Raw genomic sequence first — 26159 nt, 5'->3', positions numbered from 1 at the left:
AAGTCTAATTCCATTTACACTGTTTTGCAGCCACTGAAAATTTGTGAAGAACAAACCAAAAATTTCAGTGACGATCGTGTTCACTGCTATATCAATTCCTAAACCCTAAACTGTTTTTAACCTTACCTTACAGGAAGTTCGACCAATTCCATTTACACTGTTTTGCAGTCACTGAAAGTTTGTGAAGAACAAACCAAAAATTACAGTCAAGATTGTGTTCACTATTATATCAGTTCCTAAGTTCCAAGGTCCCAGAGAATAACTGATGATTAAAATATTTTTAAAATACCACAGAAGTACTTATATCAAAAAATAAGTTTGGTGTGTTTTGTTTTTTTTTTAGTTGTGAGGGATGAAACCAACATACCATTTATACTTCTAAATGCTTTCAAAGAAAGAGTCTTCCAAATAGCAAGTGTAATTGTGGTCTGGATGAGCAGGGAGAAGGCAGGAAAAAGGGCTGCCTGGATGAAAACTGGAAACACATTTTCACAATGCATCAAGTCCCGGATAGTCTCATGGATGAACTTACCCGTGAGCCTAATCATAACTAAGCTTTGAACTCACAAACTAATATGTATTCAGTAAAAACAATTCAATATTTTTCTCAATATCATTACTGAGTGACACAAACAAATTGCTTCTCAGTAGAGTAAGAGATTGGCTCTCGAGTTTTATATTATAGTGTTAAGACTGAACGAGGCCCGGGAATCTTGTCGCACAAGGCTGATAGTGCTGATAATGGTTGAGAAATGTTCCCCTTCCTCACTGATCTCTATTTTCTTTGTTCTTTTCCACCCTTCTTTAGTGTACCCTCCTCCCCTTATTTCTCTATCGTCCTGTCAAGTTTTCTATGTTCTCAATTTCAGTTTGGCAGCATGTTTGCGTCAGAGTGGTTGCAAGTGATGGAGGACTCTGTGGAGCCCGCGGGACATCCGCCCTCTGGCCGGGTTCCTTAGAGCGCTGCTCCACAGTCGCCAGATCTCAGGGCTGGTAAGTCTGTGTGCAGACACGCCTGCATGCGCAGCCGCGACTGAATCACGGGTTCGTCATGAGTTCTTTTGCATGATATCAGTGACCACCAAAATCTCACCGCAGTTTCCCCAAGGCTGAATTTATTCATCTCAAAAAACGGCATCAGGAATATTCTAAGACTTTTACTACACAGAGGAACTGGCGAGGCAGTAAAATCGTTTTATTTGAAATAACAATAAAAAGCCAAATTGGAGTGCAGCTAGAAGGGATTAGACCACCACAAAACTAACCTTAGCCTTACTGGAATTGTTTCCAAGAATGTTAACAATCTATTGGGAGACAGTATGTTTTCTGGAACCAAAGTCGAAGGTGGGTGGGCAGAAGAATAGGCAAGTAAAGGCAGCCGTGAGGAAACTGAACTTTCATCACATTGAGCACGGTATTTTTGAGTATTAACTATGCTTGGCATGCAAAGAGCAGTTAAAAGTCTAATAACCAAGTGGGAACTTCATGCACCTAAATCTCCTGCGATAGTTCTAGACAATACTTGGCAATCCACTTTGTAAATGGGTTTTAAACAAGTATTCATAATGATGAAACAATATAGAGGAACAAATTGCGGTTAAGAAAAGCATGCTGTTGATGTCAAAAGAAGCCAGCCCGTTACCGTAATTCCAGCAACACATTGACTGTGGTCCTGGCCACAGGCAAATTTCTGATGCCTGCTTTTTAAATTATCACCCAGGATGCCTTGGAGAAATGTGGTAACTTTGGGTATGTTAACACGTCCATAAATGAATTCAGTTAGAAGAGACACTTAGGAATGTAGAATATAAGCCTGATGTGTGGACATGTATTGAAAAGGAACAAAAAAGACGATAGTTATTTATTTTAACAACAAGCTGTGATGCCAAACAACACTCTTCCTTTTGCCTCATTCTCTTCCATGGCCTAGGCCTTCCTTTATTTTTAGTTAATTCCTACATGCGTGCATTTTAATTCAAAATAAATGCTATATCACTCTGACTGACAGGTTTGTTCATAAAAACACTGTATGTTCTTTTTAAGATTGGAGTCATTATTTAAGTAGCATTTATTGAACACTTAATTTTCCTCAGCACTATATTAGACAACCACTGTGAACAATGGCGAATGATACATATTATGCTCTTAATAAATTGATACCATATTGGAAAGAGAACATTATATGTGTATTGAAATAAAAATAGCCACATAATTATTGTAAGTCAAGCGAACAGTATAGGTAGCAATGTTGGAGAAATTCAAAGTGAGAAGACTGAGCAGACTCCCCAGGCTGAGGATTTCTGTTGAGAGGTGAGATGGTGATGATACTCAGGAGAGGTGAATTTGGGGCCAGACACACCTGAGCTCAAAGCCCAATTTTGTTCCTTACTTAACATCTGTGTGTGTGTGTTAGTTTCATCTGTGAAACAAAAACAGTAACAATTCCCAACTTTGTAATTGCTGAAAGCACTGAGTGGATTAATGTAGAATGCTGACTCTTAGTAAATATTTAAAATATGTTTTAATAAAGGAATAGTAGAGGATAAGGTTTAAAAGGAAGTATGGGTGAGGAGTGGTGGCTCATGCCTGCAATCTCAGCACTTCGGGAGGCCGATGCAGGTGGATCGCTTGAGGTCAGGAGCTTGAGACCAGCCAGGCCAACATGGTGAAACCCCATCTCTACTAAAAATACAAAAAATTAGCCAGGCGTCATGGCATGCCCTGTAGTCCCAGCAACTTGGGAGGCTGAGGCATGAGAATTACTTGAACTCAAGAGGTGGAGGTTGCAGCGAGCGGCTCCACCAGGGTATGCGCCACTGCACCCCAGCCTGGGAGACAGAGTGAGACTCCATCTCAAGAAAAAAAAAAAAGGAAATATGACATATTGCAGGTAATAAATATAGGGCAAGGGACCCTCTGACTAACACAGTCAGTTATGTACTGGGTAAACTGCAAGCAACGTCTGCCTATAATAAACTCCGGGCTCCAAGAAGAAAGGAAAACATATAAAGGCAGAAAAGAAAATAATGAAGGAACAGAATGAGGAGGAGGAAGAGAAACAAGAGGAGAAACAGAAATAGAATAATTAGAAATAGAAGGAGATATTTTCTAAAGAATAATTTTTAGAATGACAAAAATATTTTGAATGGCACTGAGGCAAAAAAATCTAATAAGAATTTTAACTTTCTGTTAGAAAATATTTATTAATCTATAATTGTGGCCTGAATACAATCATAACTCTATAATTATAATTAAGATAAACAAATAAGTGAGAATTAGTCACTACTACAAAAAGATGTACTTTAAGAAGAAAAACTGTCCCAGAAGGAATAAGATCTGAGATGCAAGAATAAATAAATCATAAGCAGAGAAGCTTGTTAATACAGTGCATAAGTAAATCCAAAGCAACTGTGCCTTCAAAATTAATACTATTGCTGCTACTATTATTTATTATTGTCACTATCATTGTTAATTGGAGAGTTTTAGAAATGAGAGTTAAAATTTCTAGCATCACTACTGACATGTAACAAGCTTAGAAGTTACCACTCTTGTTCTTTCCACAAAAAAAAAATGTCAGAACAAACTGAAAATGGTTGACTTTTCTTGAGCATATCAGAGAACTGAGGTTGCAGGACAAACCAACATCCTAAAAACTAGAGAAGCGAATACAGATAGTCATAGCAGATATCTGCTTACCTAGAGCAGAAGCTGCTGGAGCCTTAAGCTGCTAAGAACATTACACGGTAATTTTGGTGAATTGTTAGAAGCTGGCTGTGGACTAACCTTAGGGTATGAAATTCCCAGGGCTGTAGTCTTAGTGGGTCTCCTACACTTTTCTCCAGATACCTCACCAGGTTCTCAGAATAAAAATCCTGGAAAAATATTCTCTAGGCTGTGGCAGCAAGAAAGGAAGAATAATCATTGTGAAATTATGTCCAGAGCATTCTCCATAAAAGAGGTCGGTCTAAGGGAAAAGATTTGCCAGAGCTTTATCGTAGTTAAGGGAAAGTGCTTCTCCCATTCCACACCTCTAGATGTCCTTTCTTATCTAGGGGGAGAGAACATCTACAACACTGAAGAAATACCTATGAAAGCCACAGCCCACGAGACAGATCCTTAAAAATACTGAGATGTGATGATAGGATTATACAACACTCCCACTCACTGACCACCACACCAGCCAGCCTCCAGTACATTAATAGTGGATTCCAGCTGAAACAACTGCAAGACACAAACTCTCTGCAAAGAGGAATACTTAGGGAAGCTTAAAGTTCAAAAGAAATACAAAACAAAGGCAATAGATGAATTTGAAGCCTCTGGAACTAACAGCTATAGTAAATATTAAATATATCCAAACTCTTAGCCCCACTAACAAAAACTCTCACACGAAAAGCCAGCAGTCCATATTATTCATACACATTCGGTTTTCAACAAAATTATGACATGCCAAAAAAAGAAAAATCAGACTTAGAAGAGATAAAACAAGCATCAGAACCATGCTAAGGTATGACACAGGTTTTAAAATTATCAGCAAATTTAAAATAACTAATTAATATGCTAAAGTTTGCAAAGAAAAAAAGTAGACAATGTGCAAGAGCAGATGGCTAATGTAAGCAGAAAGATGGAAACTGTGAGAAGAAATCAAAAAGACGTAGAAATACAAACAATATAATGGAAATGAAGAATGCCTCTGATGGGCTCATTAGGAGGCTAGACATGACCAGGAAAGGTCAGTGAGTTTGATGGCACGTCAGTGGAAACGTCCCAAACTAAACTGTAAAGAGAATTTTTTTCTGTGTTTTACTGGTATTTTTTAAATGGAATATCCTATTGCTGTGGATATTTTTTAAAAGATATAACATCCATTGTATCTTATATATACATGTATATAATATATATGTAATATATATAAAGAATGCATGTAATTGCAATACAAGAAAGAGAGGAGAGAACAAAGTAGAAGTAATATTGTAATGAGAGCCATAATTTGCTACATGAGATGTAGCAAATATAAATACAAACATCATCAATAAGAAAAAAATAGCAGATCAAATCCAACAAGGTATAAAAACAATTATATGCCATAACCAAATAAGAGTTATTCCAGGTATATAAGATATATAAGGGTATATAAGGTATATAAGGATGGCTTAACATTTAAAAATCAATGTAATCCATCACTTTGACAAGCCAAAGAAGAAAAATCATATGATCATATAAACTGATGCAGAAGAAAGCATTTGAAAAAATCCAACAACTATATATGGTAAAACATTTCAGCAAACTGGGAGTAGAGGAGAAATTCCTCTGCTATAACTAACATCATACTAAATAGTGAGAAATTGGATTTTGTCTCCCTAACATCAAAAATAAGATACTCCTCAGAAAAAAAAAAAAAAAAGGAGGGAGAGATGAGATCTCACCATATGACACAGGCAGCTCTTGAACTCCTGGCCTCAAGAAATCCATCTACCTCAGCCTCCTGAGTAGCTGGGACTACAGATACAAGCTACCTGGCTGTCTTACCACTCCTTTTAAACATTGTACTGAAAGTCCTGGCTAATACAATAAGACAATAAAAGAAAATAAAACGTATACATATTGGAAAAGAAGAAACAAATCTGTCTTTTTTGAGAAATAACATGATTGCCTATGTGGAAAACCCCAAAGAATCTACAAAAAACTTCTTGGAACTAATTAACAAGTATAGTGAGGCCACAAGAAAAAAAGTTAATATACAGAAGTTATATTTGCTTTCCTCTGCACTAGCAATGAACAAATGGAATTTAAAATTAGAAACATAATACCATTTACAATAGTAATCAAAAAATGAAATACTTTGTTACAAATCTAACAAGAAATGTACAAGATCTATATGTGGAAAACTATAAAACTGGAATGAAAGAAATAAAAGATGTAAATAAACAGGGAGATAAACTCTATTCATGGTTGTATGTCAATATCGTTATGATGTCAGTTCTTCCCAATGTAATCTATAGACTCAATGAAATTTTCATTAAAATGTCCTCAAGCTATTACATGGACATCTACAAATTGATTCTAAAGTTCATATGGAAAGTCAAAAGACCTAGAATAATCACAAGCACTGAAAAAGAACAAAATTGGAGGGCTCATACTATCTGATTTCAAGATTTATTATAAAACTACAGGAATCGAGAGAGCATGAAATTGGTGACAAAATAGACACAGACCAATGGAACTGAAAGAGAGAGGCTAGAAATGCACCCACACAGATATAGTTAACTGATCTCTGGCAAAGGAGGAAGGGCAACTTAGTAGAGAAAGCCTAGTCTTTTCAATAAATAATGATGAAAAAAATGGGAACCCATATGCAAAAAATGAAATAGACAAAGTCATTTCACATATCACAAAAAATAACTCAACATAGATCATATACATAAATGTAAAATGCACCATTATAAAAATTCTGGAAGAAAACATCAGAGGAAATTTATGTGAACTTCAGTTTCATAATACATATTCTAATATCATTCTTCAGTACCAAAAGCACAGTTCCTGAAAAAAAAAAAAAACTTTCATCAGTTGAACTTTATTAAAATTTAAAACTTCTGCTCTGCAAAAGACACTATTAAGATAATCTAATGTTAAACTTCAGAAAATAAATTGCAAAACACATATCTAATAAAGGACTTGTATCCAAAATAATCAAAGAACTCCTAAAACTCAAAAATAAAAGAACAAATAGCCCAATTAGTGAATGGGCAAAAAGATCAGAACAGATCACCACATAACATGTGCAGATGGCAAATAAGCATATGAAAAGTTGCACCACGTCATTCATCATTAGGGAACTGGAAAATAAAACAACAATGAGATTATCACACCTATTAGAAAGGCTAAAATTGGAAGGGGAAACAAAACCTGACATTACCAATTACTAGTTAGAATGCAGAGCAATAGGAACTCTCATTCACTGCTAGTTAGAATGCAAAATGTACAGTCATTTTGGAAGACAGAGTGGCAGTTCCCAATGAAACTGCCAAGCTATATGTCAATGCTATATATCAATCACACTCCCAGGAATTTGCCTAATCGATGTGACAATGCATGTCCTGTATACAACCCATTTATAGCAGCTTTATGCATAACGGCCAAAACCCGGAAGCAACTAGAAAGCCTTGGAAAATGTCTGATTCTATTAATGGAAGTTGGGTAGGAAGTATTTGAGATGGGTTTGGAGTATCTTATGATGCTGGGGAGTAAAGAAGTATTCAAACAAACAAAAACAAAATCCCCCACAATGATTGGGGCATGTCAATGGGACACAAGAGACAACTAAAACAGCTACCAATGGTCAAAGATGAAAAGGTCTGAGCAACAAGATAAAAAGTAATATTGAATTATAATTCCAAGTATAATATAGACATCAGAGAGTGCATGCTGATATATACATTGATTAAATAAACAGGAATAAGAGAGAAATCTCCCTCCTAGATTAACTTCAAATAATTTATGTATACTCTGCCTTCCCAGAGAGGAGAGCATTAGTTCCCACTCCTTATGTGTGTACTGTATATAGTGACTTCCTTCCAAAGATTATAGTATGTAAAGGAGGCAAGGGAGAAACTTTACAGTTGAAAAAATCTCCCTCAGCCAGATGACAAAGTTAATCTTCTCTTCAGAAGTAATAAGTCATGTTTATAGTATGCACTCCTGATTTGTAATAAAAATGAGGTCAGGTATGGCAGCTCAGACCTGTATTCCCAACACTCTGAGTGGCCGAGGCGGGCAGATGGCTTGACCCCAGGAGTTTGAGACCAGCCGGTCCAACATGGCGAAACCCCATCTCTATGAAAAATGAACAAAATTAGCTGGATGTGGTGGTGCACACCTGTAGTCCCAGCTACTCCAGAGGCTGAGGTGGGAGGATCACTTGAACTCCGAAGGCAGTCTTCAGTGAGCCATGTTTGTGCCACCGCACTCCAGCCTGGGCAACAGAGTGAGACCCTGTCTCAATTAATCAATCAATCAATTGGTCAATAAAAATGACATTTTATCTGTGTGTTGTTCTTCTAAAAAAAAGCCATAACCCCAGTTTACTCATGAGAAAAATATCATATGAGTCTCAAATGTGACAAAGGACATAAATATTTTCAAAACAATCTTGAAAGTAAAAATAGAGGGCTTACACTAACCAATTTCCAGCCTCTGATGCCTATGATAATCAATACACTGTGTCATTGGCATCAATATAGATATAAAGATCTACAGACAGGAATAGGCACTTTGTAAATAAATCCACATTTCTATGGTCAAATGATTTTCAGTAAAGTCATCAAGATGATTTAATGGTAAAGACAATCACTGCTTATTTAAAAATTAAATTAAATTAATACAACCCCTCTGATCCTAACTCTTATCAACCACAAACATTAAGTACAAGTAAATCATGGACATTAGTAATATAAGAGTCAAAAATATAAAATTTCCAGAAAAAATAGGAGAAAATATTTTAATATTAAATTTATTTAATAGAACATAAAAAACCAAACTTTAAAAGAAAAAATGGTTAAAGAAGACTTCATAGAATTTTAATACTTTTGCTCTTCAAAAGGTTCAGTTAAAAAAACAAAAAGACAAGCTACAGACTGGGAAAGCATATCCAGAATACATACAAATCTGTCATGACTTAATAATTTAAAAAGAGCAAATAAAAAATGATAGATCAAAGATTGTTTTGAATATACTTATATCCTTTGTCTTTGCATATACATTTTAAAGTTATTTTGTAAATTTTTAAAATAACACCTTCTATTTTTCAATTGGATTTTTTTAACTCTATGAATCAATTGGAGAAATGACTTCTTATTTGTGTCTTCTATCAATGAACCTGGTATACGTCTCAATTGATTTAGATCTTTTAACATTTCTCTTTGCAATGTTTGGCAGCTGATAGTTATGTACTATAAGTTCTTATTTTAAGATCAAGCACATCCTCTTCTTTGTGACTGTGACTTACTTAGAAACTAGGAAAATTGTCTTGCAGAATATCCCTCATCTAGAATTGCTTACCCTCTTGAAATAACTGTTTAGCTTATTGTACTGACATATTTTCTGTGAGATGAATTTCATGTCTTATAGTTTGATAAATTCAAATTAAATATATTTGATGGAAATCTCATAAGTGATGGTGTGTGCTTTGTATAGCATTGAATCAGAAGACATACAGTATCTGATTGACACGCCATTAGTGATGGTAAGTGTTACCCTCAGATTAGCTTGTGGGAGGCTAATTCCTCTACTGCATCATTAAATTTTTCCTCTTTTACCACTGTGGTGCTTTGAGGGAACTATACAAATATCCAATTCCTCATCAACCAATTGATATTCCTTTCATGGATGAATAATTACATTTGGGTTTGCAAAATTAGGCTTTCTAACTCTATCAAGTCTTCTACATTTATTAGCTAGTATTCTGCTCTTAGAGTTTTGCTACATCAATTAGGACTTTTTAAACTGCTTTTTCTTATGTTGTAAGTTTATGGAACTAATTCTGTTACTTATTTTAGATGCCAAGAATTATTAAGAATTTCAAGACTGTGTCAGCTGAGCTTTAAACAAAGTACAGGGTCCTTGGAAGTGCAAAGCCCTGTGCTGTTGTTTAGGGCACATGCCTGTGAAGTTAATCCTGCCACGGACATTGACATCTTTGTGTATTGATTTTTCCCTTTTTTGTTTATTATAATAGCAGTGTATTGAGTAGTCACAATGGCAAGCAAGTACATTTTATAGTTAAGTATAAAAAGACCTCAAGCTGCATTTATTATTTCTCAATAAATGTTTGTCCAGGAGGACTTGATTTTACTATGTGAGAGATTTCATTGTCCATTCATTTAAATCTTGTCAAATTGGCAATTTCTACTACATTTCAGGGACAATATACAGTTTATCAGTTTCTAAATTAAGCATCTATCTTATTACAATATAATACATTAACATGATTAGTTTTAGTGTAACTTCTCACCTGAAGTAGGTAAATAACTGCTAGCTCTTATTTTTTGTCATCTGTTTCCAAGTGGTTTTAAAACATGTAATCATATATTTCATCAAAACATAGCATAACCTCACCCCATGGACTCAAAAACCAATGGTTATTTTTAGAAGCACACAAAAGAAAACGCCTATGGCACAAGCCCTTAAACTGAATTGTGCAGATACCCAAGAATGGCATTTGGGAAACAAAACGCTGGGCTCCCTTATCATCTATATCTCATTAGTGCATAAGGAAGAAATCAATTTGTAATGTATATGCTCCTTTGAAGAATCATAAGTGCCATGCACCTCAAAGTCTAGGTAAACTCTCAATACAAAGGGAAAATATTATCTAGGTACCCTGTTCAAAATCAAAGGTTGTTTTCCACTCTGTGTGAGACAATTGGAATGGAGAAAGCTATACAGAGAGGCTGGCTTGGTAGAAAAGATTTTGAAAAGAAAGAAAGAAAAAAGACCGCTTAGGTCAACAGCTCAAGATAAGGCAATTTTACAGTGCCCTTCCTGCTGCTCCTCTTAAGAGTAATAAACACAGCCAGTTCATGGATAGATAATCTGTGAGGTCACACAGGGCCTCACACTTTAAAAAGACCCCATATTTTGTTCAATGCTCTGCTCTTGCAACTAGAAATTCTTAACGATTTTTGAGCAAGAGGCTCTGCAAATTCAGTAGCAGTCCTGGTGATATCGTGTACATTTGTTTGATAAAAACAGGTCAGTATGGAAACGTCAATCGAATGACGAACCATAAGTAATTGGATATTAAATAGTATAAAGTACAATAAAATCAAATACAGACAGGTATTTTATTTATAAACCTTCATATAGTCTGGTTTTATCTTAGGGTTGCATAGAACACAACTTTCAGCATTCTTTCTAAGATGTTGGTTTTCCGATAACATATCTGCAGCACCAAAAGTGCTAAAGGATTATGGCAAAAGCCCCGTTGTCATCCTGAAACTGTATTTAATTGCTGCAGGAATTAAACAGGCTTGACAACATTTTATTATGTCTGTAACCATCACAGTGAGCACTCTAGTCCATTTTCCATTCCCTTTTTATAGATACAAACACTCAAACAAAAAAAGATTTCACTTTGTATTTTTGTGAAAAAAATACATAACAATAATTTATGGAAAGAGAGCAATATCTAACCAACAGCATCGCCAGTGACAAAATGAGGGGATTCACTATTACACACAGAGAAGGTGGAGCTAAGTAACATGGGCATGAAAAATTTAATGAGAAAAAAGAATCATGACAGAACACGTGAAATACACTGAATTAGGATCATATGATGTGCAGTGAAGATTGGGAATCTTCACATTCCTTGTGAAGTTTAATTCAAGATCATGAGAGGAACAGAAATGTTTAGGACAGTGCCAAGTACATACCTGTTTTTTAATACTTGGTGAGCATTTTCCCTCAAACTTCAGCGCAGTCTCCTGGTAAATGAGGCTGGACGGGATGGACCTGCAAGAATCTTGAAGCAATAAAGGCAGTCTGCTATTTCTTTGGTCCTTTTCTTCTAGGCTCATATCAGAATCTCAGCTATTTAAATGTGACTATTTCACTCCAAAAAAAAAAAAAAAAAAAAGGGAGAGAGAGAGAGAGAGAGAAAACTAAGTCCAAGAAAAGACCAGGAAGACAAGTTTTGAAAGAAAGTTGTTCCTAAGGTCTGACTCAGCTTTTTCATCTTCTGAGCCAGCCTCTTATTTTTAGGCTGCCTGGAATAGGGCTCCTTAAAAGAAGCTCACACCCCACTACATGCCTGGGAAACAAGTAACTCGAAAGGTGCAATTAAGATTGCCAGCAATCTTTGATGTTCCTTGGCTTGCGAAGCATCACCATGATCTCTACTTTCATCTTCACATGGTGTTCTCCCGATATGCATGTCCGTGTCCAAATTTCTTATTTTTATAAGGACACAAGTCATAGAGAATTAGGGTTCACCCAGATGACCTCATTTTAAATTGATTACCTCAGTAAAGACCCTATTATCTCCTAATAGGGTCACATCCCTGGCTACTAGGAATTAGGATGTTAGTGTATGAATTTGGATAGACACATCAATCCATAACAAAGGTCAGTATAAGGCCCTTCTGATTTACATGAACAAGAATAAGCATAGTAAACTGCCTTTGTAATGTGCTATAAGCCAAAAACCATTTATTAGTGGTTGCAGGTGTGTTTTTAGCAATATATATGTTTGCAAAAGTAAGAGGACAGTAATGTCACTTTTAGTTTACACTGGGCTAATAGAATGGTGTGATAAATAGATTAATAATATGTTGGGTGTAAGAAATGAATATAAATTAGTGAAAACACTGGAGACACAAAACATCTGTTTACACAGTACTCATCCAGCATATTCTGAAAAGCCTGACTTAATGCTTAATTTAGAAATTGATAAATCATGTGTTGTCCCTGAAATTGAGTGCAAGTTGCTAACTGGGTCTTCCTATGCTTCCTATGTAGATGTATGCAGCATCTCCATGAAGAAAGATGAGGAAGATATTTTTATTTCATGCCTTCTATGTCTCATGCTCAAAGGTTTTAGACTCTATTGACCAAAATATGAGGCAACTGGCCTTCTGTTACAGAAGTGCTACTCAATGATGGTACTATAAAAAAAAAAATTCTCTCCTTACCCCAATTCTGTTTCCTAAATACATGCAATGGAAGTGATGCAGGTTATCTTTTAAGGTATGGCCTCTTCACTCTGCTAGATGGAATGGGAAAGACAAAACTGCAACTCTCAATGATGAGCTTATGCTCCAGTGAAGTAGACAAAGGAATCTCTGTATGATTGTACAGAATTATTACATTTCCTCCTTGGTTTTGGTAATTTTCTACATTATGAGCCCCAGTTTCTAGAGATAGAATAAAAAGCTGATATACCCAACTTCCTTGTAGGTTGGTATAAGCGCATGGTCCTTGTGGTGTAGGTAGAAGCGCATGGTCTTTTTTCCACCAACCATTTGCACCTAAGCAATGATCAGGCAAATACTTAGAGCGAATGAGTCACTGCAGGGCAGGGGGCAGGGGCAGGGGCAGGCAGAGGCACGTGGAATTCCAGGGTGTCAGGGGTGGAACTCCAGTTCAGAGTGTCGTATGAGTGAGTAATACTGTCAGTACCATCACCGTGAGAAGACCACATAGTGTGGTTGGGAATTGTTATTGGTTAAATAGCCTCAGGATCTATATCTTTCACCCTCCTGGGAATTTCAAAACCTGTCTATAATGTTGAACAATTCCCATGCCTTCTGATACCAGTCAGAGTGCAGTCTGTTATTTATGCCTGAGAACCTCTGAGAAATAAAGTGATCAATTGCAAAATGCCACGTACTGTGAAAAAAAAAAAATTGGCAAGAGAAAGAAGTGGTCTACAATCTGTTTTGCTCACAACTCCTCCAAGGAATTTTATTGTTTTAAATTTTAGATTCAGGTGGTATACTTGCAGGTTTATGGAAAAGAGAAACCTAGATGGATATGTTGCATAATGCTGTGATTTGGACTTCTACTGAACCAGTCACCCAAATAGTGAACATAGTACCCAATAGGTAGTTTTTCAGCCCTTTCTCCTTTCCCTCCTCCCCACTTTTAGAGTCTCCAGTGTCTATTGTTTCACTCTTTATGTTCATGTGTCCCCAATATTTGCTCCCACTTATAAGTGAGAGCATGCAGCATTTGATTATCCATTTCTGCATTAATCCACTTACAATAATGATATCCAGCCATAACCATGTTGCTGCAAATGATATGATTTTGTTCTTTTTTTATGGATGCAAAGTATTCCATGCTGTTTATGTACCACATTTTCTTTATTCCATCCACTGTTGATAAACACGTAGGTTGATTCCATGTCTTGACTATTACAAATAGTGCTGTGATAAATATATGAGTTCAGGTATCTTTTTGATAGGATGATTTAATTTCCTTTAGGCATATACCCATAAACTAGAACAAGACAAGGATGTCCATTCTCATCACTCCTATTCAATATAGTACTGGAAGTCCTGGCCAGAGTAATTAGGCAAGAGAAAGAAATAAAATGTTATCTATATAGGAAAAGAGGAAGTCAAGTTATCGCTGTTCAGTGATGATATGATTTATATCTAGAAAATCCTAAATATTACTGCAAAAGACTCCTCAACCTAATAAATGACTTCAGTAAAGTTTCAGGACACAAAATCAATGTAAAAAAATTAATAGCATTTTAATACATCAATAATATTCAAGGTAAGAGCAGAATCAAGAATGTAATCCCATTTACAGTAGCCACGCACAAAATAAAAATACCTAGGAATACATCTAACGAAGGAGGTGAAAAGCTGTGCAATGAGAACTACAAACTACTGTTGAAAGAAATTATAGATGACATAAAAAATAGAAAAACATCCCATACTCCTAGATTGGAAGAATCAACATCATTGAAATGTCCATACTGCTCAAAGCATTCTACAAATTCAATGCAATTTCTATCAAATTACCAATGTCATCTTTTCACAGAATTAGAAAAAAACTATTCTAAAATTCATACAGAACAACAACAGCTAAAAAGAGCCCAAATAACCAAAGTAATCTTAAGCAACATGAGCGAAGGCAAAGGGTATCACATTGCCCAACTTTACACTACAAGGCTACAGTAACAAAAACAACATGGGACTGTTACAGAGACACATAGATGAATGGAACAGAATAGAGAACCAGAAATAAATATGCACAACTACAACTAAGTGGTCTTCAACAAAGCTGACAAAAATAAACAATAGAGAAAAGACACCCTATTCAATAAATGGTGCTGGGAGAACTGGTTAACCATATGCAGAAGATTGAAATTGATCTTTAATAAATCACTTTTATTTTATTTTTTATTTTTATTTTTTTGAGACAGAGTTTTGCTCTTGTTGCCCAGGCTGGAGTGCAATGGTGCAATTTGGCTCACCGCAACCTCTGCCTCCCAGGTTCAAACAATTCTCCTGCCTCAGCCTCCCGAGTAGCTAGGATCATAGGCATGTGCCACCATGCCTGGCTAATTTCGTATTTTTAGTAGAGACAGTGTTTCTCCATGTTGGTCAGGCTGGTCTCAAACTCCCGACCTCAGGTGATCCACCCACCTCGGCCTCCCAAAGTGCTGGCATTACAGGCGTGAGCCAACACACTCAGCTTAGATCACTTTTATACTTCTTTGTAACAAAGTGTTTATATGAATTAAATATTAATTTTTATTTCCTGGGACAACAAAAAGTGTCTAAATATTTATTTGTATTAAGTCATAATTTTATATATTATTAGTATACAACTAATCAAAACAATATAAAATATTCATTTGTATGTTTGTTAAATACCAAATACATATAATGTGCCTCTGAGTGAGATGAATAGGATTTTGCTACTCTCCAGTAGTTTGCATGTAATGAATAAATAAAATATATTCTTAGAAACTCAGTAAGGGATGTCATTTTTTTCATTTTAATATCTGTAAGCTTTGAGAAATCATGTTAATTGACATAAATAACTATATGGTAATTGAAAGAGTTGTATTATAGCAAATTCATTTATTTATTTGAATGTCTTTGAATTGCATGCCAAAAATGACACTGAAGGAAAACCTAATTCAATTCTCAGATGATATATTATAAAAATATTTGTTGATGATGGACGACTATGGTATTCATGTTTTCAGTTTTTTTGTTTTTGTTTTTGTGCTTTTTTTGAGACAGAGTCACTCTGTCACCCAGGCTGGAGTGCAGTGGCGCGATCTCGGCTCACTGCAAACTCCGCCTCCCAGGTTCACCCCATTCTCCTGCCTCAGCCTCCCAAGTAGCTGGGACTACAGGTGCCCACCACCACGCCTGGCTAATTTTTTGTATTTTTAGTATAGACGGGGTTTCACCATGTTAGCCAGAATGGTCTCGATCTCCTGACCTCATGATCCGCCTGCCTCGGCCTCCCAAAGTGCTGGGACCACAGGTTTTCAATTTCTATAATGGACATTTTAAGAAGTATCAAATGACTATTAATTCTATGGATTGCTCATTTCCATATTTAACCTAATAAGCTCAGAACACTTCTGAAAATCAAAAGGGAATGTTTTCATGTATTAGATATTTACCAGTGTAGCATTTCTCATAAAATACAATGTGTGTAAAATATATTTTAATTAAAATCTTGGTGCTTCAGCATTAGCACATTCTACTTACAAAAAATATTTTTCCTATTATTTAAGTTGGTGTATCAAATACTCATTGTCATTCCAAACATACACGTTAGTCTTACTGCATTTTAGATAACGAATTTATTTTTAATTTCAGAAAAGTGTTACTAAGTTGTCTATCTCAAGATTCCCATAAAAAACACTAAGAAAGGAATTGTAGTATGTCATAAAAGATATATTACTAAAAGCAGTCAAGATTAGAGATGTAGAAATAATTTAATCAATTTATCAAGTTTTATAAATTATAAAAACAAGATATTCTGATTTACATGTTTAATTTATAATGCAGCCTCAGTAAGTAAAATTATTATTTATAATAGAGTATGATAAAAATATGTTACATCTTTAATAAACGTGAGTACAATATGAAAGTTTAATGTTTGGTTTATGGGCATAAACAACTAAAAATTTATTATAAAAATCAGTAATAATGCCAATAATTGCATAAAACATCATGATAAAACTTTTCCTATGCACTAATATGTAATATTAGAATTATGTATTTGTATACAATAATAGAACATAATAGAAAAATACATCCTGTCTCATGTAACTTCTTTTTTGTTAATAGAAGGTAGACAATATTAAATATTTTATGACATAAGATGAGCATTAATTATAATTAAAACAATACATCAAGATATGATTTGACTAGGTCAGTTTTATTTACCTTATTGGTTAATATGCACTAATGCTAAAAGAAATTATATGTAAGTTTTATCTTTGGATTTTATCCATTGTATATTAAAAATTTTGATAGTCTTCAAGAATATCTAGCTAAAGACTAACTATAAGAATTAGCATAATAACTAATGCTGCTTTACTACACTAAAGGTAATTTCTAAGATAAAACATTTTAGAGATGAATACAATATTAAGAATTTGTGAAGATAATTGCTTGACTTTAAATATGTTTTTTAAAATGTTGTGTGCATTCAACGTCTCTCTTTTATGCTATCTTACTTTGGCTCTTGGTATCCTCTTTTAAGAATGATGCACTCGGCCAGGCACTTTGGGAGGCCAAGACGGGCGGATCACGAGGTCAGGAGATGGAGACCATCCTGGCGAACACGGTGAAACCCCGTCTCTACTAAAAAAATACAAAAAAACTAGCCGGGCGAGGTGGCGGGCGCCTGTAATCCCAGCTACTGGGGAGGCTGAGGCAGGAGAATGGCGCGAACCCGGGAGGCGGAGCTTGCAGTGAGCTGAGATCCGGCCACTGCACTCCAGCCTGGGCGACAGAGCGAGACTCTGTCTCAAAAAAAAAAAATAAAATAAAAAGAATGATGAACTCTTTGATTTTTTTAAAATGATTACTTATACCTGTCCACTCCACCATTTGATTAAATTCAAAACTTCCTACCAGCCAAAATGCCCTTCTGTCGATCCTATATTTCACCATTAAAATAAATATTTATAAGAGAAGAGGCCTGCAAGATGTATGTGTCTTGTTTAAACATTACAAAAAGCTTTCTTTTGTTTTTTTTCTTGGCAACCAAGTGATTTTTTCGTATAACCTGGTATGATAAAATACATGGAAGTTAATTGAATTGATAGATTTCCTTAAATCTATCATTGCTGGAATATCCCTGGGAATATATTCTACGGTTTGAATATGATTGTGTTAGAGTAAGTGGGTGACGTAGTGAGCGATTTATCTACATAGAATAGTTGGAGAAAGGCTCACAGGCCAAGGCATGTGAAATGAAGCATGACATACGAAAGGGGAGCTGAGATGCCAAAAGCTGGGTTGAAGCACATTTTAAGCAGAGGAAAAGTATATACGAAGGTCCTAAAGTAGGAATGAACTTGGCTGGCTTAAAGATAAAAGACCAGTGTGGATGGACAGAAGCAACTGAGAAAGAGAATTGACTTGAGGTTGAGAAGGAATACAGAAGTAACTATGCGAAAAAAAAAAAAAAAAAGAAAAAAGTTTGCATTTAGGTTAAAATAAAAGAATTCATAGAAAAGTTTAAAGCATAAGAATTTTATAGTCTGAGTTACACTTTTAAAATGGATTAAAGACTTTAAGATATAACTCTGGCTCCAACATGAAGAATCCATTACAGGAGGCAATAGAGGAAGCATTGTGAAGGTGTTAAGTGAGAAATAATGATGTATTATTAGGCAAGGGAGATGGGCAGAGGCAGAATTGAAATTCACTTTCGAGATATAATCAACAGGATTTGCAGATGAACTGAATTTTCTTTTTTTTTCTTTTCTTTTGTTTTGTTTTGTTTTTTGAGATGGAGTTTCGCTCTTGTTGCCCAGGCTGCAGTGCAATGGCATGATATCGGCTCACCACAACCTCCGCCTCCTGGGTTCAAGCAATTCTCCTGCCTCAGCCTTCCAAGTAGCTGGGATTACAGGCACGTGCCACCATGCCCGGCTAATTGTGTATTTTTAGTAGAGATGGAGTTTTTCCATGTTGGTCAGGCTAGTCTTGAACTCCCGACCTCAGGTGATCCGCCCACCTCGGCCTCCCAAAGTGCTGGGATTACAGGCTTGAGCCACCACGCTCAGCCAGAACTGAATTTTCAAAGTATCAAAGAGAGAGAAATAGTGATGGGTACCCTGGAATCTGGATTAATGTCATGGCCATTTATTGAGATGAAAACTCCTGGAGAATGAAAATTCATAAGGAGGAATTTAATTTGAGCATGCTAATTTGCTATGAAATTAGTATAGATTAAATATCTTATTAAAAATAGATCTCGGGCCAGGCACAGTGGCTCACGCCTGTAATCCCAGCACTTTAGGAGGCTGAGGCGGGTGGATCACGAGGTCAGGAGATCGAGACCATCCTGGCTAACACAGTGAAACCCCGTCTCTACTAAAAATACAAAAAAATTAGCTGGGCGTGGCTGTGGGCACCTGTAGTCCCAGCTACTCAGGAGGCTGAGGCAGGAGAATGGTGTGAACCCGAGAGGCAGAGCTTGCAGTGAGCCGAGATCATGCCACTGCACTCCAGCCTCGGCTAAAGTGAGAAGTGAGACAGTCCATCTCAAAAAAAAAAAAAAAAAAAAAAAAAAAACTCTCATACTGAATTAATAATAAAACTCAAAAGTTTAAGAAATATACCTAAATCAAAATAGTAATAAAATGTTAAAATAAATAGATGGATTAAAATCCATCTGAGAAACTCAAATAGGAACAGTGCAGTACTATTAAATATTAACACAGAATCCAAAGTAAGAGTCATCAAATTAGTGGCTATATTGCATTGACATGTTCCACTATGAGTTTTTTTGCACCTATACTTATAATATACACCTCCTAAAAATTATTAATCAAGGACACAAAAAGTACATATAAAATAATTTGTAATATTATATTATTAACTGTAAATTTAACTTTGTTATCCACATTTTTAATATGGATATGGAGAAAAATACTGGCATATGGAGAAAAATACACACACTGAATCGCAAAGAATATCTCAAAAAATCATAAAATGCCATATTTACGAGTATCTATTTTCCTACAAATACATACAAAATATGTTTCAGTTAAAAATAAATAACAAAAGCACAATCACTAAATCTCATTCGCCACTATATATACTTTACAATTTAGAAATTAAAAGTATTCCAGAGTAACTTTTGGATTAAAAAGATAATAAACAAATCAAATTATAGACTATGATGGAATAATTAAGTATTTCGTAGTAACAGAGGTATTTCTATTAAAATAAATGGGGAATAAGGATTCTTGTAAATAGGATTAATAATATTGTTTTAGAAGTTCTAGCTGTAAGGCATGAAAAAAGGTCAACATTATAGCTTGTGTAAAGAATAAAATAATTTAGTGTGGAACAAATAAGTTTCTTTTAGACATTTTTGGAAAGGCTTTCTATTTCAAAAATAAATTTTAAATATATATATGTATGCATGTCCACAAGCACACACAATAAAATTGGATTTCCCTTTACAACTACATTAAAATAAACTATAAATGGATTAAATAGTAAAATTTTAAGCCAAATTAAATCCCCCAATACTAAAAATTATACAAAAAGTTATACACTTGATTACATATAAAGTCAAAATTGTTTTAGTGTTAAAAAATTAGAAGCTACTTTAAAAGACGAACTAGTGAAATATTCAAAACTCATAAAATAATTTTTGGCATACTTATTCTTTGTTAAAAAATAATTATTTTAAATGTCTATTAGGCAAAAGGACAGAACATGTGGATTCAGTTAAATAAATTACAGCATAAAACAGAAGAAATAAAACTGGTCGTTAAACAAGAAAACATATTTAATCTCACAAGTAATCAAATAAATTCATAATAAAATATTGACATATCAGATTTTGGCCTATCAAATTTTCAAAGAACAAAATCATGAAGAAACTGTGAACCTGAATTCTGATTAGATGCTGCCAAGAGTGTAAATTGATGAATCCTTTCAGGGAGGTAATTTTCTATTATGTATCAAGATTTTTAAAATACTTAACGTGAATTTGATAAAGTATTTTTACTTCTAGTAATCCCTCATTAAGAAATTATTACTGATATGGACAATAGAAATCTATGCAATAATGTTCATATGGGGAAACATTTGTGGTATAGGTGAAAACAAAGGATACCTAACTTACAGGAATATCTCACTTTATGGTACTTCACTTTATTGCACTTCATAGATACTGCATTTTTTGCAAACTGGTTTGTGGCAAGTCTGCACTAAGCAATTTTATCAGTCTATCAGTGTCATTTGCCAATGCTACACAGAGACGGCATTTGTACATTTTGGATCTCTGTGTCACATTTTGATAATTCTCGCAATGTTTCAAGCTTAATTATTATTATACCTATTATAGTGATCTGTAATCAGGGATCTTAAACTTACTATTGTGATTGTTTGGGGGCACTACAAACCACTGCCATATAAGACAGCAAAATTAATTAATACATGTACGTGTTCTTACTGCTCCACAGACCAGTCATTCCCCTATCTCTATGCTTCTCCAAGATCCTTGCTATTCCCTGGGATACAACAGTATTTAAATTAGGCCAAATAATAATCCTACAATGGCCTCTAAGTGTTCAAGTGAAAGGAAGAGTCACATATCTCTCACTTTAAGTAAAAAGCTATAAATGATTAAGTGTAATGAGGAAGACATGTCAAAAGCCAAGATAGGCTGTAAGCCAGGCCTCTTGCTCCAAACAGTTAGCCAAGCTGTGAATACAAATCAAAAGTTATTGGCAGAAATTTAAAGTGCTACTTCAGTGAACACACAAATGATAAGAAAGTGAAACAGCCTTATTACTGACATGCAGAAAGTTTCAGTGGTCTTGACAGAAGATCAAGCCAATTATAACAGTCTCTTGAAACAAAGCCTAACCCAGTGCAAACTCTCAATTCAGTGAAAGCCTAGAGATGTGAGGAAGCTGTAGAAGAAAGTTGGAAGCTAGCAGAAGTTGGTTGATGAAATTTAAGGAAGGAGGCCATCTCCATAACATCAAAGCACAAGATGAAGCAGCAATGCTGATGGAGAAGCTACAGCAACTTATTCAGACCATCTAGCTAAGACAAATGATGAAGATGAATACACTAAACAACAGATTCTCAATGTAGATGAAATAGCCCTATACTGGAAGATTTCATCTAGGTCTGTAGTAGGGAGAAGTGAATACCTGTCTTGAAAGCTTCTAAAAACAGTTTGACTCTCTTTTTAGGGGCTAATGCTCCTGATGACTTTAAGTTGAAGCCAATGGTCATTTACTATTCAAAAAAATCCTAGAACCCTTAAGAATTATGCTAAATCTACTCTGCCTGTGTTCTATAAATGGATCAATAAAGCTTAAAAGATAGCACATCTATCTATAGCGCAGTTCACTGAATATTTTAAGCCCACTATTGAGACTTGCTGATAAGAAAAATGCCCCTTCCTCCCCTCCCCCACCGGGCAGGCACTGCCAGACGGGCTCCGGCCCCCTGGCGGTATGTGGGGAGCAATCTGTGTGGGAGGAGAGGCGTGGAGGGGAGGCAGCTGCGTGTGCGGTACTGTGGGGGCGGCAGGGCCGCTGGGCGCCCCTTCTCTGCCTCCTAACCTCGACTCTGAGCTTCCCTCTCGCCCGCCCTGTTCCTCCTCCCATCCCGCAACTCCGTGCCCAGGGCCCTGCCAGCAGAGGAGACAGGTATATGCTGGTCACTTTCGAAGAGCCGCCCTATGCTATCAAGGCTGGATGGAAAGAAAACCATGCAGTTTATGAATGAACCAAAAAACCTTCAGGCTGAAGGACTTAGGACTCTTGGCCAATCCCTAAGGGCAGGTTTTGATTTATTAAATTTAAATAGATTAGTAACTGGCATAGACAACTATGGGCAGGGAAGAAACCCTTTTTTTCTTGTAGTCAGAAATAATTATCACAATTACTGATGGGAGCAAGTTGACCACCACCAGTGGAGTCCGGGATGAGCTTCATTTACCTCTTAATTCTCCTTTGCCTGGAAGTGAATTGACCAAGGAACCTTTTCGTTGGGATCAGAGACTCTGTGCATTAGTGTTGGCGGTTGCCTGGCACCGTGTCAGTAGAATCAGAACAGTTGACAGGTGTGCCTTTAGATGACTCTGTAATCACACCAATATGTGAAGTGACAGGGAGCCATCCGTATTTTGTGTGTTCTCCAAGAACGCTTAATCAGTGTCTAGAGTCCTTGGTGCAGAAAGTACAAAGTGGGGTGGTAATAAAACTTTGAAAAAGCAGGACCAGATCCTTCCCCTGTAGAAGATGGGCAGCCAGATATATCAAGGCCTTTTGGATCTCAGCCTTGGCATAGCTGTCACAAACTCGTATATGTCAGACCAAATCCTAAAACTGGGATTCCTATAGGTCATTGGCCTGTTCCAGAGTCTTTTTTGCCAGATCAAAATTCACCAGCACTACCACCTCATATATCTCATCCTGTAGTGAAGTTTTCCTGTACAGATTGTGAACCAATGGTTATTGATAAACTTCCTTGTGACAAATATGAATTGGAACCTTCACCACTGACTCAATTTATCCTGGAAAGGAAATCTTAAACATGTTGGCAGGTGTATGTGAGCAATAGTGCAAAATATAGTGAATTTGGTCATCCTTTTGGTTACCTGAAAGCCAGTACAGCACTGAACTGTGTCAACTTATTTGTGATGGCTTACAATTAACCAGTCCTTCTTCCCCTTAGATGACTTGTTTAAAGTGCGTAAGGTAAAACCAACATTGAAGTGGAGACAGTCATTTGAAAGTTGTTTGAAGACAATGCCTCCTTACTATCTCAGGCCCTTGAAGAAAGCTGTTAGTATGATGGGAGCACCTAATCTAATAGCAGACAGTATGGAATATGGACTTAGTTACAGTGTCACTTCACACCTCGAAAAACTGAGTCAACAAGCCAAAATAGAATCTGATCGAGTCACTGGATCTGCAGGCAAAAAAGGTAGTACAGGAAACTGGAATAAAAGTTCAGAGCTGATCACATGGTTTATCAATGGCATATAGGGAAGATTTTCAACAACTTCTTCAAGGAATTTCAGAGGATGTCCCTCACAGGCTGCTAGACCTTAATATGAAGGAATACACTGGGTTCCAAGTTGCTTTGCTGAATAAGGATTTGAAGCCACAGACGTTTAGAAATGCGTATGACATACCAAGATGAAATCTTTTGGATCACTTAACAAGAATGAGATCTAATCTTTTGAAGCACAGTTGCAGATTTCTTAAAGGACAGGACGAAGATCAGTGCACAGTGTTCCTATAGCACAAATGGGGAACTACCAGAAATACCTCAAGCAAGTACCTTCTCCACTAAGAGAAATTAATCCTGATCAGCCACAAAGGCTGCATACATTTGGCAACACCTTTAAGCTGGATAAGAAGGGTATGATGATAGATGAAGCAGATGAATTTGTGGCTGGACCTCAAAATAAACATAAACGACCTGGAGAACCAAATATGCAAGGGATCCCTAAAAGTCATCGGTGTATGTCTCCACTACTAAAAGGGAGGCAGCAGAATCCTGTTGTAAACAATCATGTAGGGGGAAAAGGACCACCTGCACCTACACCTCAAGCACAGCCAGATCTTATTAAACCTCTTCCTCTTCATAAAATTTCAGAAATTGTTGCGGGAAGTCAGGGACCCCGAACGGAGGGACCGGCTGAAGCTGTGGCAGAAGAACATAAATTGTGAAGATTTCATGGACACTTATCACTTCCCCAATCAATACTCTTGTGATTTCCTATACCTGTCTTTACTTTAATCTCTTAATCCTGTCATCTTCGTAAGCTAAGGAGGATGAATGTCGCCTCAGGACCCTGTGATTGTGTCAACTGCACAAATTGTTTGTAGAGCATGTGTGTTTGAACAATATGAAATCTGGGCATCTTAAAAAATGAACAGGATGACAGCGATGTTCAGGGAACATCAGAGATAAGACTTCTGGCTGCCAGTGAGCCAGATGCCATATTCCTCCTCTTTCAAATGCAAATAGGAGAAACATCGCTGAATTCTTTTTCTCAGCAAGGAATATCCCTGAGAAAGAGAATGCACCCTGAGGGTAGGCCTATGAACAGCCCCCTCAAGTCGTGCCGTCTTTTATGGTCGAAGCCGAAGGGATGAAATAAGCCCCAGTCTCCTGTAGAGCTCCCAGGCTTATTAGGACGAGGAAAATTCCCGCCTAATAAATTTTGGTCAGACAGATTGTCTGCTCTCAAACCCTGTTTCCTGATAAGGTGTTATCAATGACAATGTGTGCCCGAAACTTCATTAGCAATTTTAATTTCTCCCCATCCTGTGGTCCTGTGATCTTGCCCTGCCTCCACTTGCTTGGTAACATTTTATTACCTTGTGAAGTATGTGATCTCTATGACCCACACCCTATTTGTGCACTCCCTCCCCTTTTGAAAATTGCTAATAAAACTTGCTGGTTTTACAGCTCGGGGAACATCACGAATCCTGCCGACATGTGATGTCTCCTCCGGACACCCAGCTTTAAATTTCTCTCTCTTGTGCTCATTCCCTTTATTTCTCAAACCAGCCAAGACATTTAGGAAATAGAAAAGAACTCATGTAACCATCGGGAGTGGGTTCTCCTGACAAGAAATCACTAATGATTCAATAGTACATGATGTGGTTGAAAATCATGTTGCAGACCAACTTTCATCAGACATTACACCAAATGCTATGGATACTGCATTTTCAACATCTTCTCCAGTCAGTTTACTGGAACAGCCAACCAATCATACAGAAGCAGGCTCTTGGTCATGACCATTTAGGAACCAATGACCTCACTGTTGGTGGATTTTTAAAAAATCATGAGGAGCCAAGAGATAAAGAACAATGTGCTGAAAAGAACATACCAGTATCTTCACTCAACAAAGGAAAGAAAGTGATGCATTGCAGAAGCCATGAAGAGGTCAATACCGAACTAAAAGCACAAATAATGAAAGAGATTTGAAAGCCAGGGAGAAAATATGAAAGAATCTTCACTTTACTGAAGCATGTGCAAGGCAGTTTACAAACAAGACTAATATTTTTACAAAATGTCATTAAAGAAGCATCAAGGTTAAAAAACGAATGCTAATAGAACAACTGTAGAACTTCACGGATGAAACTCATCGAAGAGCCAATCGGATCAACCATATTAACAACAATTAAAAGAAAATAGAATGTGACCACTTATTTCACTATCTTCTTCAAATACAAGTAAATACAAGACTGTTGTGATCTTGCATTCATTTTATGATGTGCATTGTTGACTATTTGAAATACTAAAAGCAAATCTACAGATCCTTTTCCCATCATTTTACAGTGACCTTTTCTTCATTTTGGTTTATTTTTGTAATGTGAAAAGTACCATTCTAAAAAACATTTTTATTTAACAAACTGAAAGTATTCCTCCAAAAAAAAAGAAAGATGC

The 26159-nt window shown here is 36.2% G+C and overlaps 1 pseudogene across 1 annotated transcript; it reads left to right on the top strand.

Moving 5' to 3' along the window:
* Nucleotides 1-494: 494 nt before the first annotated feature.
* On the top strand, nt 495-25939 carry LOC105513536 (annotated as a pseudogene). Its single transcript, XR_001002043.1, has 4 exons — nt 495-534; nt 870-993; nt 22169-24371; nt 25341-25939. The product of XR_001002043.1 is annotated as an integrator complex subunit 6-like (transcript).
* The last annotated feature ends 220 nt before the right edge of the window (nt 25940-26159 follow it).

Source organism: Colobus angolensis, unplaced genomic scaffold (genome assembly GCF_000951035.1).
Source record: "Colobus angolensis palliatus isolate OR3802 unplaced genomic scaffold, Cang.pa_1.0 Scaffold230, whole genome shotgun sequence".
Taxonomy (NCBI): Eukaryota; Metazoa; Chordata; class Mammalia; order Primates; family Cercopithecidae; genus Colobus; species Colobus angolensis.
The sequence above is the reverse complement of the archived record's forward strand: the minus strand, read 5'-3'. Positions and strand labels throughout refer to the sequence as shown.